We start from the raw sequence: 13,198 nt of genomic DNA, 5'->3' as shown, positions 1-13,198 counted from the left end.
TCCGACCGCTTCAAATCACTTGGGGCGTCTGTGCGAAGGAATGGAACTGCCCTGCATTCGCTGCGGCGACGCGAAAGAGAAGCGTGCTTTGGCAGCTCTAAACTGCCCCGGGCTTTGGCTAGACACCGGAGGACCGCTGCTTTACTCCAACCTTCCCGTTTCATCGAGGAAACCTAAACCACAAAAATGATGTTCCCTGATGGGCCAGAGATAAACCATGTTTGTGACAGAACTTGGCTTTAACTCGGAACCCCATTAGTAGGAGGGGCGATATTCCAATTAAAACAAGGCTTTTAACCACAGAGAAACCCTGCCTCGAATCCTCCCCGCCCCCCCCCAAAGGCTTTTATTAACTTGACCATATTATGTACATCATCCATTTGTCTGTTTCTGTTCCCTTAAGTCTTGTGTTTTCCTTTGTTAAAGTGCTTGCTTGGGTCATGGAATTAAAGTTACAATGCACCCATCTCCCCAGCTACTTTGATTTCTCACTCACCTTTCTATTAAGTTGTGGTCCAGTGGAAATCCGATCCTTGAAGAGGGAACAAACTCTACAGCACCGCCCCACTCCCCCCCCTCCGCCCCCAAGTCAGTATCCAGGTGAAATTAGAAATACTGGGGCTGGAGACATGGCTCAGCGGTTAGGACCCGGATTCAATTCCCAGCATCCATTACAACTGTTTGTAACTCCAGTTGCAGGGCATCTGACACCCTCATACAGACATACATGCAGGCAAAACACCAATGCACTTCCAAGACACCTAGGGCTGAACAACACACACACACACACACACACACACACACACACACACACACACACACACACACACACAAACTACTAATGCCCATAAAAATAAATCTTAAAAAAAAAACCTTGCCGGGTGTTGGTGGTGCACGCCTTTAATCCCAGCACTCGGGAGGCAGAGGCAGGTGGATCTCTGTGAGTTCGAGGCCAGCCTGGTCTCTAGAGCGAATGCCAGGATAGGCTCCAAAGCTACACAGAGAAACCCTGTCTCGAAAAACCAAAACTTTGGTTAAAGGTTGGCTGCCCTCACTAAATTAATACCAGTGTTCACACAAGTCTTTTTCTATGTGTGGCTCTTTGATTTTTTTCCTTCAGTTCTGGCGATGGAACCCTGGTGCCACGTCTGTCATTTCCAGATTCTGCAAAGCCTGAGCTTAACGCACTCTTCTCTATCCAGTTTTCATTAAGTTTAAGAACCGAAAGTCTCACCCGCGCAGTGGTGCCGCCCGCCTTTAATCCCAGTGCCTTGGAGGCAGAGGCAGGCAGAGTTTGAGACCAGCCTGATCTACAAGAGCTATTCAGGACAGCTTCAAAAGCCACAGAGAAACTGTCTCCAAAACAAAACAAAACAAAACAAAAAAACAAACAAAAAAACCCCCCAAAACCTGAAAGTCTGGTGTCTGTGCTTAAGGGAACTTTTGCTACTGTCACTGCTCAGGCCATCTATTTCTTTTTAGAAATGGTTCAGGCCTGGGAAAATGTAGCTCAGGAATACAGCTCTTGCCTGGCACATTTGGGTCTTTGGATTCCATCAAAAGCACCTTTCAAGAAATAATATTCAACTGATATGAAAATTAGAAACAAAGAGACCTTTGTTTAAAGTTGTAACACTGTAATCACACTAAGCAACAGTGTGATTGTTGATATCTTGGAAATTGTTCTAGATAAAAGTAAATCCTAACACAATAGTACGATAATAAGTTACTCTCCTCCTAGTTTACTCACTTCTCTCTAGAAAAGCAGCTTACAAGTTTCCTGAACAAAATACACAATTTTTGCTATTTTTTTTTAATTTTGAGACAGAGTTTCACTGTGTATCCCTGGCTGTCCTAGAACTGAATCTTTAGACTAGGCTGGTCTCAAACTCAAAGATCCACCTGCTTCAGTCTCTCTCCAGAATGTTGGGATGAAAGGATTAAACCACTACCACCGACACTATTTTTCAACCAAGAGAATTTTCTATGTTGGTGGGTTTTACCACGTTGTTACTGCTATAAAACATTGCATAATGTGGGGTTTGTTTTGTCATAATGATGAACATGTGAGTGGCCAGTTCTACTGCTTTTTGTCTTGTGTGTGGTGTTCACACTTACAGGGGGTGTATGTGCACAGAGACCAGAAAAGGATGTCAGGTGTCCTGATTTAATCAATTTCTGCCTTATTCTTTTAGACTAGGTTTCTCCTGGAATATGGAGCTAGGCAAATGCCCCCCCAAGACCCAATGGGATGACCTATCTCCAACCTCAGCAGCATGGGGGCTGTTTGTCTTGTTTTTAAATTCTCTTTCCTCTGTATTATCATCTGAACTCAGGTCTTCATGCTGTGCAGGAAGCATGATTGCCCACTAGACATCTCTCTAGTGCACCCTCCTCTTTATGTCCTGCCCATGCATGTTTTGTTGTTTTGTTTTTGTTTGGTGTTTCTGTGTAGCCCTGGCAAATCCTAGACTTTGCTCTGTAGACCAGCCTAGCTCCAAACTCATCTGCCTGTCTCTGCACCCTCTGTGATAGATTACAGGTGTATGCCACCACACCTGGCAAATTGTAAACTTTTGAATTATTAAAAAGTAAACTTTTTTCTTTTGCAATAAGTACATGTTTTAGTTAGAATACTGTGAAAATCATCCCATTTGGTTGATTGTACCCAGAACTTGGCAAAAATTAAGAACAAGATTAAAAAAAAGAACAAGATTTAGCAATTCTGTTCTCCTGGTCTTTTTTTCTTTTTTTTTTTAAAGGTCCTGCCTGGCAGTGGTGGCTCAAGCCTTTAATGCCAGCACTTGGGAGGCAGAGGCAGGCAGATCTCAGTGAGTTCCAGGATGGTTACACAGAGAAACCCTGTTTCAAAAAAAAAAAAAAAAAAAAAAAAAAAAGTAAATAAGGTCCTACTATAGTGCTAGTCCATATTGGACACTATGTACTCACTATGTAGACTCCTTTGGCAACTGAGCATGAATTTGAGGCAACCACTTGTCTACAGTTCTGCCACTTGAGTGCTGGGATTATGAGTATTTGCCATCTTCCCTATTTTATTTTGCTTCTATTTGAGTTTTCATTTTTGAGGCTGGGTCTTATGTAGGCTGGCCTTGAACTCACAGTCCTCCTGCCTCCACCCTCAATTGATTAATTGCTTAGACAAACATTTCCATCTATTTTGAACAAAGACTATGTATTTAACTGACTGGGCCTGTGACGGGAAAGAGTTTTAAGTGCTAGGACGACAGAAAGGGTTGAGTTTATCTTTGCCTCAGAGAAGCCATAATCCCATATGTCCAACGATTCTGTGTACTTCCTATCAGTTGATCCCTGGCCTGGAGGCTCAGTTTCCTGATCCTAGGAGAACTGTTACCCCCAGAATATCCTTGATAGAAGCATTACAGTTCTCAGTCTCCATATTTGTCCCCTTGGGAGGTGTAGCAGGTGTGAGTGCTCTGGGAAGACCTGTTTTGTTCTTTAGCCAGAAAAGAACAGTATTTCACAAGAACAAGTAATAGAACAGTGGAAATTTTCCATTTAAGATGCCTGATTTAGACTGACCTTGACCTTGGCTGATAAACGCACTGTTACAATCCAGAACTTGTTAATATAGCCCTTCTCTGACACTGAGCAGAAATCTGAGGAAAGAACGTGCAAGGATGGGGCTAAATTGACGAGATTAAAGTGAACACAAATGGAGGATGGCAACACAGGCCTGTATTCCTGGGGGTTAGCAGAACAAGATAGGATTTAGAGTTCAAGACCAGACTAGGCTACCTAGCCTGAAAGAAACCCAAAGTACACGTGGTGAGGTATCTTTACACAAAATCCAAAGGATGCAAATAGCTATAGACCTGGACTGCAGTGCTCCAAGTCAGTCAGCAGGCAGGCATCTAGAACGCTGGCAACTCATTTCCGAATGCAAAATGTATGTCTGTGTGTGCAACTTCAGTGGGCTCTAGCACTGGGTTTCTGTGTATCCCTGGCTGTCCTGGAATTCATAGATCTGCCTGCCTTTGCCTCCTGAGTGTTGGAATTAAAGGTCTGAGCCACCACCACCCAGGAGAACCCATTTTCAACAGAAATAGAAACCAGAGTTGTTTTCTATGTTTTTAGAATACAGAGAAAAAAATTACACCATGGTTATTGCATAAAAGGGGGGGGCTGGAGAAATGGCTCACAGGTTAAGAACTCTAGGGATTCTTAACCTCTAGACTGCCCCTCTAGGGGTTCTGAGTTCAATTCCCAGCAATCACATGGTGGCTCACAACCATCCATGAGATCTGGTGCCCTCTTCTGGCTGCAGGCATACATGCAGACAGAGCACTGTCTACACAATAAAATAAATTTAAAAAAAAAAAAACAAACAAAAACCTGGAAAAGCACATGAGAAAGAATGCAGAAACAAAATGCCATCACTCACGAGGCAGAAGTAGGTGGATGTTGGTGAGTTCAAGACAAGTCTGGTCCTCTAGAATAACAGCCAGTGCTCTTCAAAGCTGGACCATCTTTCTAGCTGCCTCTTATGTTTTTAGGTATTTGATTTTTTATTTGTTCTTGTTTATTTGAGATAAAGTTTAACTATGTATCCAATAATGGCTTGGAACTCTCAGCAGTCCTCTTGCTTAGCTTCCTGTTACTGCCTTAGTTGGTGGGTGAACCTGGGAGAGTAGAGCCTAAAAATGAGGCAGACTAAAGTCTCATGAAATAGCCAAATTTATTCAGAGCATCAGGCAGTTTACATACGGAGGGTTAAACAAGGTCATATAAGCAAAGTTCACTTGAGTTCAAGCTGTATACACTTACAAGGGCAAGGCATGTTCATGTAAGTTTAGAGTGTATACAGTCACATCATTGAATATTAAAAAGTGGCAGCATATAATCCCTAGCAAACCCATTCATATTCACAACCAGGAAGAACACGGAACTGGAACAAGTCTGCTAAGAGCCTCAGGAATTTATTTATGTGTAGGATAGGATAAACACATGATACAGAACCAGTTAAATGTCACCACTGATGAGCTGCTTTCGTCCAGTCTGCCCAGGAGTAAATAAAGAGCACCAACAGCAAGCCACCTTTCACTCCAAGAAAGTTCGGAGAGCTTGTGGCCCCAAAAAGTCATTGGCTAAACTGATGGAAATCCCAATACTTTCCCTTTCTTTCTAAACAAGTTCTTCTAATCCTAACATAAAACTATTTACAATAAGAACAAGTATCAAGTATTGTGAGGGAGAACAGGTAATAGCATAAACAAAAATGAAACTACAGCCAACAAGAACATCAAGAAAAAAACACACACTAAATGTCTAGGCCATGGGTAAATGGCAAATTAAAGATTTCTCCAATAGCTGTCCTATCATGGAAAGTCTAAATCTTGTACCTAATATGCCCTAGCTAAGATACATAACTATCTAATCTTCAACCCCATCAAAGACCTGAGAAGGAAAATATTACCTGAGTAAGCAGAAAGTGCAAGCAAGCGACTTCCAAAAGAAGCAAGAAATAACAGAAACAGCTGGCTGCCTGGACAGTCACCCAAAGTTTCTATGTAATGTTGGGGCATCCAACTTTGGCTATAGATCTAGAATATCTGACAGACCATTTTTCAGAAGCAGGAAAAATTTGAAAGACCCTGTCCTGGAAAGGTTTAGCAGTCACTTTTCTTTGTATCCTGCTTGTCCAGATTGAACAGTGATGCTTACTGTCAGCATTTATGGCAAGGGCAGTTCTTTGCCCAATAGGTCAGTTTTGCCAAAAAAGAAAACAAGCTCCACATGGAGTGTCTTCTGTGCCCACCATTCTCTCGGGAGTGGATCAGTGCTGCCAGGAGCAGTTGTGTCTCAGAATTCTAAGTTATTAAAACATTTGAATGCCATATTCTGTAGGTCTTTGAAGTGTTTGAAGATTACCTATCTATATGGAATACATCTTTATGTATCTTGAGAACCTACTACTAACTATAATTATAACAAACATGTGACTATTAACCTGGCCTCAAACTCACAAAGATCCACCTGCCTCTGCCTCCCGAGTGCTGGGAGTAAAGGTGTGCACCACCAACACCCGGCTTAACCTGTAATTCTTAATAACCTATTGACTTATAGACTAAAGCTTCACATTATAAAAATAAACAATCCATAAACAGATGTACACTTAAGACAATGACCTTGAAACAGTGACAATATTAAAAAAAATCTTAATTAGAGTTAGAAATGTATGGTGCAATATGACAAAACAAATTCTTAATTTGCATCAACATATAAAATATCTTGAACAGAAGTAGAAACATACAATATGACAATAATTTTATGTTTGTGACAATATACAAATATTGTAAGCAGAAGTAGGAACATATATTACAAATACAATTCTGAATTATCATAAACAGGAATAGGAAAATAATTTTACATTTGTATCAATATACAAGATTTCACACCATTGCAAATTGTCTAAAACTGATAGTTGCTATTTTAAGTTGCAAGTAGATACAATAATCTACCTTATTGTCCTAGCCTGTCTATCCCTCTTTTTTCTCCTTTATTGCCCCACACCCAGCCCTAAACAACTTGCAACCAATCCTTACAGATGACAATTATCCACCACCTTGAGAAAAACCAAAAACCCACCCATCCCACCTATTGGGAGAGGCGACGTCGAATTCTTATAATTGCTTCCTGCTGTCCAGGGGACGACGATATTTCTATGGGATCCTGTAAAATACTAAGGCAATGGTTAAGTCTCATGAGTACTAAGTGTATCATTTATAGCCAGTCTTCGAAGTTCTTATCTGAAGTTTCTGGCTAGAGTATTGTAAGAAGGTGGAGAATCTCAGCTAGCCACCTTGAGCAGTGTGTAATCCCAAGCTAATATTTTAAGTGGTGTTTATGAACCAGGTAGAATAGTTGTGGGGCCCTATCTTCCTTCTGGAGACTTCAAGAGATCACTCTTACAATTTATTATCAAAACAGAGAGATTAAATTTTAAGATAGCACTATATCTAAAGAGTAAAAATAAGTATAGGAAGACATAGAATTTTGGGGAGACAATAGTCCCTAGATTTTATGGTTTTCTTCTGTCCCACACCTGGTGGCTCTTCTGATGAGACAGAAACTCTGTTTTTTTCTTTTTAAAGATTTATTTATTTATCACGTATACAGAGTTCTGCCTACGTGCCAGAAGAGGCCACCAGACTGAACTGTAGATGGTTGTGAGCCACCATGTGGCTGCTGGGAATTGAACTCAGGCCCCCTGGAAGGGCAGTCAGTTCTCTTAACTTCTGAGCTATCTCTCCAGCCTGAAACTCTGAATTTTTCTTTTAACAACTTGCTTGGATTTAGAGGAGAGAGCCACACCCTAACTCTAAAGCCAGCTTTAGTTTTTAATTGAGTTACAACTACATAAAGACCACCTGATAACATGACTGTAGAGACCAGCAAAACCAAACATTTCTAAAGGCATATGAAATTTTACCCTGTTGAAAGTACACCACTCGGCCAGATTATTCCTTTTCTTGGTATTTTCTGGATAGTTCTCCCTTTTTTAGATACTTATTTGTCTAAGTCTTTAAATTTCTGAAGAGGGATTTTTTTTTTTTTCCTGGAAAGACAAAACAAAACCCTGCCCCAACCCTAATTTCGTAAGTTTTTCAACAGGTTGAATCGAGACGTAGATGAATTATCAGCTCTCCTAATCTAGAGGTCTTTCTTAGTCAAATTGAATGTTTATTAATTTTGAAGTATGCATAGCTTTTCTTTTCCTGTGGAAACAAAAGCAAAAACGCCTTCCCCAGCATAATAAATATGCTGATTTCCATTCCAAGGTCAACACACCATTAAAGTATACAGGCAAAAAAAAAAATTGAACCCTGTCCCAAGCATTTAAGGCTGCTGTATGGCATAGGGACTGAAAGACCCCGGTGGCTCAGGCCCCCAGGATTTCAGTCCAGGACCTCGGCGACCCCAATCACCAGGCAGAGGTGAATGCTTGATGCAAACAGCAAGAGGCTTTATTCAGCTATTAGCGCACTGGGGCCAGAACTCAAGCTCCCGCAGGAGTTAAAGAGTCGCACCCCAAGCTCAGGATTGGGAGTTCTTTTTTTTTTTTTTTTTTTTTTTTGGTTTTTCGAGACAGGGTTTCTCTGTGTAGCTTTGCAGCCTATCCTAGCATTTGCTATGGAGACCAGGCTGGCCTTGAACTCACAGAGATCTGCCTGCCTCTGCCTCCCAAGCGCTGAGCTCAAAGGCATGTACCACCACTTCCCAGTCTGCTGAGATTAATTGATTCCAGTCATATTGAAGAGACTAGCTCCCCGATTTGGAGGCCTTAACAGCCTAACATGTGCTTGCTTGGTCACTAGGAGGTCAGATGCTTGCTTTGTGGCCAGGAACCAATCAGAAGTTAGCTGGTGGTGCTATGCTTTACGGCTCTGGGTGTGCTTTAGGGATAAGTGCACAGCAATGATGTGCAGAGCATAACAACCACCCTGGGAGGGCCTATGGGCCATAACAACCAGTTGGCCAATCAACTCAGGGCAAGCCCTCCAAACCTGGAGGCACACCAATCCTGAGCCTGTGTGTACCCCTAGACACTCCCCTTATGCTGCCTTATAAGATCTCTGTCCTGTGGTTTCTCGGGGTCTTTCCCAAGCCATCTGCCATGGTGGATGGATGAAAGGCCTGAGCTAATGGGTTTAGCTCATTAAACAACTTCAATAAAAGACACATTGCTTTTTCATCGAAATGGGCCTCTTGGTGATTTGGGTGTTCAGAATTTGGGCACAACAATATGTAGTGATCCTATTGCTAAAAGACAATTTATTTAACAAATAACTGCCTCACACATGCAGAATGCACACCGTAAGAAACCTAATATCTTCTTGCCAAGCATTGGTGGGGCACGCCTTTAGTCCTAGCACTTAGGAGGCAGAGGCAGGCGGATCTCTGTGAGTTCGAGACCAGCCTGCTTTACAAAAGCTAGTTTCAGGACAGCCTCCAAAGCCACAGAGAAACCCTGCCTCAAAAAACAAAAACAATAACAAAAAGAAACCTAACATCTTTTAAATTTTATATGTGTATAGGTTCCCATTGGCAGTCTGCATATCCTTTGGGGCAATTGTTATTTTTCTGGCCTTTCATAAACAGTTAACTGTGGTGATATTTTGTTGATTATCTAACAAGCTTGCCTGAAGATCAGAGTGCAAAGCTAGCCACACTAGTTAGCCAGAGACCAAGTAGTGGTGGTACACACCTTTAATCCCAACACTTGGGAGACAGAAGCAGATGGGGTCTGTTAGTTTAAGGCCACCCTGGGCTACAAGAAATTGGTCCAGTCTAAAAGAGAAACAGAGCTCACACAAAGGTGAATTTAGCATTTGGGATCCCATATGTTTAATCCCAGCACTAGAGAGGAATATAAAGTGAGAGGAGCCAGGAGCTCAGAGCAGTCTGAGCTTTGGAGATAGGATCTTTCTTTCAGTCTGAGGTAGTGGTAAGAGCTAGTGGCTGGCTGCTTTGCTTCTCTGATCTTCAGTTTTAACCCCAGTATCTATCTCTGGGTTTTTATTAATACCAACTAGAATCTAAGCTAACTCTAAGAGGTACCATTGTGGTTAACTTCTTTACTACGACTTCTTTGTGTGTGTGAACTTCCTTTTTTATCAGTCTTAGTAAGTTCTTCTAAGGCTTGGAATCTATTAGTGGTTGCTTCTTGTAATGTCTGAACTTTTTAATAGTGACTGCTTACAAAGCCTTCATTAAATCACTACGTTTCTTGTTTTCCTCATTCATGTATATCTCTAAAGTTTTTAACTTGTCTCTCAAGTCTGCCTTGTCTTCCTTATTGATTATCTGTTCGGTATGCAAACGACTTTCTAAATTCAGAACTGTTTCTAATAATTTGTCATAACCTTTTTCAATTGCCTGTAGTTTATCAGCCAATTTCTCATTGCCATATTGCAAAGTCAGGACCATCTTAGTCAGATTCTCATTTTTAGCACCGTTATCAAACCTCCTTCTAAAGGATAGGATATGAATTACCAGACTAATAACAATTATAACTAAAAATGTACCCATCAAAGCTGGGTTGCTTATCTTTCTTAGCATTCTATCAAAAGCAGAAATAGAGCAGACCTCTACTTTCGTGCAAAGTGATGTTGCCCGCCATTGGCGTGGAAATTTTTAAAAATTATTTATTAATCTGGCTAAAATGTAAAGTTACCAAATAAAGTTACATCCGTTAAAATCCACGGAAGATCGTCGTAGGTGTGTGATAATCTCGATCGACCAGCAGGCACAAGATTTTAGGCTGTTATAACGATGTTTGGCCAGCAGATGTCGTAGGTGTGGCGCCAAGGCTTTGGGGGTCCCCGAATTTAACAGACCTGTATTTCTAACCAGAATTGAAACTACAATCAACAACGTTGTGTTAGCCAGAGAGCCTCAGGCTGAGTGCCGGGTGGGCCGGCTGCTAAACCTAGCCGGAGCCGAGCCTGTAGGAAGCTCCGAGTGGGGCGGGATATAAGCGGCTGGGGTCACTGCTCCGCACGTGCCAGGGCTGCCTGGGGGATCAGGAGTGGTGTGTGGCTGCTCCAACAAAGGCGAGGAAGACCCAGGCGGAAGGCAGCTCCGAGACTATGGAACGCGGGCGCCACAAGCCGCTGTGAGCCGGGTGGGGCCACGCGCGCGACCTCCGGGCTGGGGCTGATGCGACCACGGAATGCCTCCGGCGCGATGGGGAGGGAGTTCAGCCGCGAGCGCTACCTTCCTCCTGCCAGAGCTCTCGTGAACGCGATCCGGACTTTTCCCGCCCCTAGGACGTTGCAGAACCGTGCGTGACCGAGGAGCGCTGGGGAAGGGGCGGGAAGCTCCGGGGTGCCGGGCCGGAGCTCCGGAGCCGAGGGGCTGGTGCTCGGAAAGCGCTGGGGCGGCCTCGGGGGCGTGTGTGCGCCGGCGGACAGCCTCACCACCGCCATGGGGCAGGAGGCTGGGCGCAAGCAGCCGGTTCAGATGGGCGCCAGATGATAAAGGGAGTCAAAGGATTACTTTACAGTTTGTTATCAAGCAGAGTCCGTGCAGTAACCACAAGAGAAGACCGAGAATGGAGAACGCGTAAACAGGTCACCAGCGGCTCCTTCCAGGCTTTAAATGGACCGCGCATTCCTCAGCTCCGTCTTCCCAATCATAACTCCGTCCTTTGGACCAAACTGCCCTTTTCATTGGCTAGCGGACGGGACAGAATTCCCGTAATAAAAAACAACCCATGTTATGGTTAGAGGTTACATGACTCATGCTTTCTTGGAAGTTTTCTTCCAAACTCTCACAGAATTCTCCCCACACAGCTTTATTCATGGACATTCCCACATTTCTGACATTCCCACATGCTGAAATTATTTAGGTAAACTTCCATAACCCCTCCCCCCTTCCCTCAGACAGGATTTCTCTGTGTAATGGCCCTGTTTTGAACTTGCTTAGCAGGCCAGGCTCACAGAGGTAACCGGCCTCTGCCTCCCGAGTGTTGGGATTAAAGGCATGCGCCACTACCATCCTGCTGTATCACAGTAACTCTGAGGCTAATGTAAGGCTATACAGTGAGTTTGAGGCCACTTTGCACTAAATGGCAGGACCCTGACTCACAGTTTTGTGGTTTTTTGTTTGTTTTGTTTGTTTGTTTTTTTGGCCGGATGGTGGTGGCACATGCTTTTAATCCCAGCACTCAAGAGGCAGAGGCTGGCAGATATCTGTGAGTTCGAAGTCAGCCTGGTCTACAGGGCAGGTTCCAGGACAGGCTCCAAAGTTACAGAGAAACCCTGTCTCAAAAAGACAAAAAGAAAAAGAAAATAGTTCCTGTGACCCTCCTGTTTCAGCCTAGCAAATGCTGGGATCATAGGCTTTTTTTTTTTTTTTTTTTTTCCCAATACAGGGTTTCTCTGTGTAGTCTTTGCTGTTCTGGAACTTGATCTGTAGAGCAGGATGGCCTGGAACTCCGTGATCCACCTGCCTCTGCCTCTGATTAAAGGCATGCACCACCACCACCTGGTCTACAATACTCTTGAGAGCATGTTTGGAGGTTCTAGTAGGGAGCTCAGATACTCTTACCCTTGAACTAAGAAATGGCCGTCCTCTGTCCTGGAAGGTCAGAGCCTTCAACTGAACATGTTACAGGAGGGCCACACCTGCAGTGATGAGAGAAGAAGGGAACATCTGCCTAGACAAACAAATTAAGTAAATCCATCCTAGTGAACAAGATGTCACAGTTGGTATAGTCACATCCTCACAATGCTTCTTTTGACACAAACTCCTGGCACACAAGACACAGAGCTGGGTTAGTCAGCACTGCGAGAACAGCCAAGGAATACCTTGACTTGACATTTATCCAATCACTCTGCTCTCACCAGGTGGTGGTGGTAGCAGCAGCAGCTTTGGCCGAGCACGCCTTTAGTCCCAGCCTCAGGAGGCAGAGGCAGATGGATCTCTGTGAGTTCGAGGCCAGCCTGGTCTACAGAGCGAGTTCTAGGACAGCCTCCAAAGCTACAGAGAAACCCTGCCTTGAAAAACCAAATAAATAAATGCACAAAGCTGAATATACAAAACAAGGTTGGTTCAAAATGTGCCAGTGGCAGACACAATTTTTTATTTCTCTTCTTTTTATTTTATTTTACTTATTATGTATACAACATTCGGTTTCCATGTATATCTGCACACCAGAAGAGGGCACCAGATCTCATAACAGATGGCTGTGAGCCACCATGTGGTTGCTGGGAATTGAACACAGGAGCTCTGGAAGAACAGCCACTGCTCTTAACCTCTGAGCCATCTCTCCAGCCCCCTATTTCTCCTTTTCATCAGTTGAAAAATTAGTTTTGTATACCTGCTTTCATTTATGGCATAAAATATTTCTGGTTAAAAATGTAACCCTCTTAGGCACAAAATTTGTGACATCCTTTAAGAGCCAGTAGTGCCTATTTTACTGATTTGTCCACTTCCCCTCACCCCTCTGCAAAACAAAACAACAACCAAATCCAAAACTTACTTTGTTGGAATAAGATTTCTCATTGGTAGGTCTGGAGAGATGACACTGCCTGTTCTTCCAGAGGTCCTGAGTTCAATTCCCAGCAACCACATGGTGGCTCCCAACCATCTGTAATGTAGTCTGGTGCCCTCTTCTGGACTGCAGGGATACATGCAGGCAGAACACTGTATA

At 43.3% G+C, this 13,198-nt stretch overlaps 1 long non-coding RNA gene across 1 annotated transcript; it reads right to left on the bottom strand.

Moving 5' to 3' along the window:
• Positions 1-8,587: 8,587 nt before the first annotated feature.
• On the bottom strand, positions 8,588-13,143 carry LOC107978609. The gene is made up of 3 exons (XR_003484717.2): positions 13,028-13,143; positions 12,094-12,170; positions 8,588-11,217 (listed from the first exon to the last, which is right to left on the bottom strand). It is a non-coding gene; the product is annotated as an uncharacterized LOC107978609 (long non-coding RNA).
• Between the last annotated feature and the right edge of the window lie 55 nt (positions 13,144-13,198).

Source organism: Cricetulus griseus, chromosome 4 (assembly GCF_003668045.3).
Source record: "Cricetulus griseus strain 17A/GY chromosome 4, alternate assembly CriGri-PICRH-1.0, whole genome shotgun sequence".
Taxonomy (NCBI): domain Eukaryota; kingdom Metazoa; phylum Chordata; class Mammalia; order Rodentia; family Cricetidae; genus Cricetulus; species Cricetulus griseus.
This window is presented reverse-complemented; position numbering and strand designations above follow the sequence as displayed.